Below are 5,590 nucleotides of genomic sequence, written 5' to 3'. Positions count from 1 at the left end.
TATAATTCGCATGAGCATGTATCGTTTAGAAATCGTTTGATCAGTGTAATTATAGGTTATTACACGTTTTACTATACACTACGGAGGTATATTTGGACGATCACACAAGTTTGAAGTCATATTGGACGAGCCGTTAGAAGAAATCAATATGACTTCAAACTGTGTGCGTGTGAAGATATATGACGTAATGTACAGTTTAAACGTCTAATAAGCGTTTTATTATATATCTCCTTTTTAAGCTCTTTGATTGATTTTAATGCTTTAATATGCATGTGTAATCGATATTTTCAGCACGATAACCTGTGAATATATTAATTCATATATGTGACGTCGTCAGCGAAAATCAGTCTTGTGTACGCTGACGTTAATGTCGGGAAATCGCGTGATTAAAATCTGGTAAGAAAATGCGCTGGATATTTCGCCTTTTTTATACAATTTCTCGGCTCATAATTTATGTCATGTTTTGAAAATTTCCACAATAAAGCATGAATATGTCCTTTAAGCACTGGCACAATTGGTGGTTTGTAATCCTTTTTTAATTTCTAATTATTCCCCTTGAATGACACAGTTGAGTTTGAGCAGTTCACAGGTAGCGCGACCTGTCTCGTAGTGTAGATTTTCAATTGCTTTTAACACTGTAAATCAAAGTGACATCGTGTACTGTTGGATGTTTTTTATCGAAGAAGGTTCGGAAATGAAATTTTCTCAACAATAAAAAGGTAAGTGAAAGATATAGGTGTATTCTGGCTGTGTGATTAATTTTCGCGACTCGCAAGTTTGACCCGGAAGTAAATTGTACGATAGCAACTGAATTGTTTACATGAAATGGTGACAGATTTAAATTTGAACTTTAAATATCATGTCTCAATTTAGTAACACTAGCACTATTCTATATGAATTTTCACAAGACCAGGGTATTTCGTTTTTAAATGATTTATCTAATGTAAATGAACTTTATTTTGAAAATTAATTACCTGCCCTGTGCATTTAAATAATTGAGAATACACTGTACATTGTCAATGTACATGTACATTGTATGGATAATAAGTACAAATTTATACATGCAGACATATATTATATGCTCACTTCAGGAGCTGCCCCCTGTTCACTGAAGGGGATGATGGGGTATTCATTGTACTAAGCACAGCAGGTTCACTACCCCCACTACTTCATCAGGTATGTTAGTCGGTTATTGTCTTTTAATATTTTTGTTCAATGAAACAAATAAGAACATAATTTTTCACTAAGAAAAAATATTTAAGCTGTACAAAAGTACTACATATAATTGAATATTATTTGATTTTTTAAAAAGTTTATTTTAGAAATGTTTAAGTGCAAATTTAATTATTATAAAAAGGTGTTACGTAGATAAATAACCAATAATTTGATATTCTACAGGTTGGGAAGTTATTTTTCAAGACCCCGAGGAAGTGTGAGGTTTTGGAATCAGCTGTGAAGGATCTGGTATTTGAATAAGTTATCATCGCTATCAACAAACTGAATCAGTCTAAATGTACACATGTAATCAACTACCCATTATTTACTTTTTATTGTTGTCTTTGTGCGTGCATGAGTATGCGGAGGATATCATCCTCGTCTGATATCAATCTTTTATCATAAGACAGTAACCATGCATAATCATTTTCTAAATGTTTTAAATCACCTATTAATAAATTGGAAAAAAGGAACTATTTAGGTATCTCTAGTAAGTTATTACGGTTTATTTATTAGTCTTCTGTTTCACAGCAAAGCAGGTATTTTACCTCGCAGACGAAGATAAAGGTGCAAATGCTGTGGTCAGCCAGGTTCACCACTACCTCAAAACATACAGTCTTGGCAAACAGCATGCTCACTTTCAGTGTGACAACTGTTGCGGCCAAAATAAAAACAACATAGTCATCTGGTACCTTCTTTGGAGAGTTCTTGTAGGTAATAACAAGCCCTTAGTTATTGTGTTTCTGATAGCTTTTTTCAGTGTTGAGAAATTAATTTAGCTAAACCCGTCGTTAAAAATATTTGTTTGCAGTAATGCAATTACACAATTGTGAAGCGTGTAGTGAAAATGTTTAAATTTACTTTTTTACTCTGATATCAATCTCAAATTGAAAAATCTCCTAAATTAGATATTGAAATGATTCAAAACATTTTTAATGTCAGTCAATTACTACAATAATATATATCCTAAATTGCAGCCTGACCTTTTTTAAAACTGATTTTTTAACATTTCAGGTTTACACAGAAGCATCACACTAAGCTTTATGTTGGTAGGACATACAAAGTTTACACCAGATTGGCACTTTGGCACCTGGAAGTCTAAGTAGAGGTAAATTCCTTATCACAGTATGGTGTATGTGACCTGCATGATCCTTCTTGACAATCCTTGTTTGCATTTCCATAGGTCTATTCAGTTGTATAGTTCTGCCATGTAATAAAATATTATGAAAATAATAAAAAATACATCAATTAAAAATAGTGTGTAGGTACTTTATTTATTGTAACAGGAAAATAAATCTTTATTTTAGTAGTTTCAGCTGTTTTATTGGTATGAAATTCTTGATAGGGCAAACAAAATCCCATACAAAATTATCCTTCAAACTTTGTAGTTTTCTATTACAACAACAACAGCAAACTAATATTTTGATAATAGGGAAACTATATTTTGATTTTTTTTCATTATTAAATGGTAATCTTGATACAGAAGCTGCAATGCAGAAACGTTGTCTGATGTTGCAGCGTCTGTGCGGTTATCGTCAAGGACGGGCCACAACATTCCCCAGCTTGTGGGGGACACTTGCAATCCTGTTGTGTTCTACGATTGGAAGGATTACCTTTCTACATTGTTTCACCCCATAAAGAATGTCACCAAATTTCACCAATTCCATGTGTCAATAGATCATCCAGGTGTTGTGGAGTGCAGGGAATTTAGTGACTCACCAGTAGTCAGAATCACTCTCAGGCAGGTCTCGAAAATGAATGTTAATGTGAGCTGTGACGACCTGCCAAAAGAAATGTTATCGAAAGGGCTTGATCTGGACCGTCAGTGGTACTTATTTGAACACATTCGTGAACTCTGTCACACAGATGAAGCCAAAAACTGTATATGTCTGAAACCCGCTACTGATAAGCGACAAAAAACAGACTGTGCCCCCATAAAACAGAAGATGCATTAAGATGCACATCTGATCTTCTCTGCACATGCCAAAACAATTACATACATCATGTATCAGTGTGTTTTTTTTGGCCAAGGTATTGGGTGATGTTTTTTCACACAAACAGTGCAAAAATCCACTATTCTGAGGAAAGCTTATACATGTACATGTATACGAGTGCTAAATCTGTTAGTTGATACAGGTTTTGAAGTGTTCAATACAAAAGTTTGTTGTTCTAATTGCACAAGCTTGTTTTCAAGTTTTTTAAATCTCATATTTACAAAACAAAAATCATTTTTTCAATGTTACTTTGAAATTGTTTTCACCTTATGAACTCAGACTGCCTTTCCGAAACTGGAAAAAACATCAATGTGAATGTTGTATTTATTTATGTTTTACCATGAAAATCCTATAATTTTGTTTGTTTGCTTCATTGTTTCCATAGTAACAAAAACAAACAATATGTATAAATTATTGTTTATTTTGTCTATTGTACAAAATCAGAATTAATGATAATAATGATTATTACATTTACTGAAACATTTAGTATCCAAGTGTACTTTCAACCAACACTTTTCAATGCTGTTTTTTTTCCATTCTGTTGAGGTTACATTATACTTGAATTCACATGTAAATGAATGAAAAGGGAAATTGTTCATGGAACACACAAATTATTGATTGTTATTGTTTAACTAGTTGCAAAAACAGTGCAATTAATATTTTGTTTACCTTTAAACAAACACTTGATTGATAATACAATTCATATATTTATAAAAGGCGGGATTGTGCGCTCTGGTGATTATTACCATGTAGATCGGTTACCATAGCAACACAAATACTACATTTTTAATGTCCATAATGGTGTTGTCAGTTTTTTGCATTATAATTATGTATTTGACTTAAGAAAGATTATTGTTTTAATAAAACAGTTTGCTTGTTGTTTGAAAAGTGTTTTCGTTGTTTTTTTTGCATTAAATGATAACTTTTCGTCGCACTGAAATTTAGGGTTGGTCACTTTGGAGGGTCATAAAATTAGATTTGAATGTGATAAATAAAAAATATATATCATTTTTGTGAACTACAATGTTTAGAGAATCTAAAATTGCCAAAAAGTCAAAATGTGATTTTTTGAACACAAGACTGATTTTCCCAGCTTTGGTCACATATTCAAAATGTGTCCTAGTAAACAGACGCTTAAATTGCATATGTGCCATTTTCAAGACAAGCGCCTGTGTGAATCGATGATTGTATATTCGGATACTTTTTCTCGATACCGGATTTTATCGTTATAAAACAATTGCTTAGTTCACTTGTACTGAACTGTCCAATACGGAAAAAAATTCAGACTTTTTCTATCCAATACCGGAATATATTGAACGGTCACTAGGTACATATGGAGAATGCCCATAGTATTAATTTATTGGATATATAATAATTTAACATATTGCATACCAGACATGTCGATAATGCATTTGAAGTGTCTAAGGCTTCTCAGAGTACTTTGATGCGTAATCATTGCGAATTTCATTAAATTCAAATATATATTTGAGGTATCAAAATTATTTCCTAATATACCATCACTATTCCTGTCATGATTTTTTGTCATACCTAATATTTCCGGTTTTTTTAGGGCTGCACGGATGCGTTTGATATCGCGGACACATTTAGAGAGTTGTTTATTACAATTCTTCATCACGGTTTTGACATTCCAGAATAGTAGTGATTCCGTGTGCAGGCTAGAGCAGTTCATTTGTGTATCGATCAGTTCATTGCGCTAGGATTATTCCCTTTATGATTGACACTATTTCATTTGATCGAAATACGTCTACGATTGATTGACTTTGTAACATGGTAATATTATGTCATCCAACGCAAGTACTCTCCTAATTATTGTCCCTACAATGTGACTACAATTGTTCACCGAAAGCAAAACTTGTCCTTTTGCTCACCTGTTGCGCGGCAATAGTTATTCCCGAATTCAACACCTCTCCGAGTCATCCCCAATACGTGGCTATGGTAAAATGGTAAATGAATCTTCAATTTCTGGTTTCGAAAATAGTGCAACCGGTTTCAAAAATATTTTCCTGTTTTAGTCAATTAGTCAGTATATAACTTCGTCTGACTCAAGAGCAGCGTTAGCCAGAGCGTTTACCATTGAATCGCTAGGAGTAGATGGTTGACATGGCGTCTTCGTAACGTCACGGACGTCCTGCTAAGTAAGGTTATTAAAAAGTATCAAATATAAATCCTATTTAAACTATTTTTCTTTTTTTTTCAGCCTATGTGGCACGCTTAAAATTTAGTTTGAAACAAACATCTTATCCAGCCAATTAAACAGCCTTTTCAGCCTATTTAGAAAGTTTAGTACATAGGTTAAAACATACATCATATGTTGTCTAATTAGAAGCCATAATTACCTTATTTAGCAAGGTAAGTTAATA

At 33.0% G+C, this 5,590-nt stretch overlaps 1 long non-coding RNA gene across 2 annotated transcripts; it reads left to right on the top strand.

The window, feature by feature from the left end:
- The first annotated feature begins 581 nt into the window (after nucleotides 1-581).
- LOC127850756 (uncharacterized) lies at nucleotides 582-4,082 on the top strand. 2 transcript variants are annotated; one of them, XR_008035436.1, is made up of 6 exons: nucleotides 582-719; nucleotides 1,092-1,176; nucleotides 1,399-1,464; nucleotides 1,747-1,929; nucleotides 2,230-2,323; nucleotides 2,734-4,082. It is a non-coding gene; the product is annotated as an uncharacterized LOC127850756 (long non-coding RNA). The 2 variants fall into 2 exon arrangements; XR_008035437.1 differs by lacking the exon at nucleotides 1,092-1,176 and having other exon boundaries at nucleotides 585-719.
- The last annotated feature ends 1,508 nt before the right edge of the window (nucleotides 4,083-5,590 follow it).

The sequence above is a fragment of the Dreissena polymorpha genome, chromosome 11, assembly GCF_020536995.1.
Source record: "Dreissena polymorpha isolate Duluth1 chromosome 11, UMN_Dpol_1.0, whole genome shotgun sequence".
Taxonomy (NCBI): domain Eukaryota; kingdom Metazoa; phylum Mollusca; class Bivalvia; order Myida; family Dreissenidae; genus Dreissena; species Dreissena polymorpha.
Note: the sequence above shows the minus strand (reverse complement) of the source record. Positions and strands in the feature narration are given on the sequence as shown.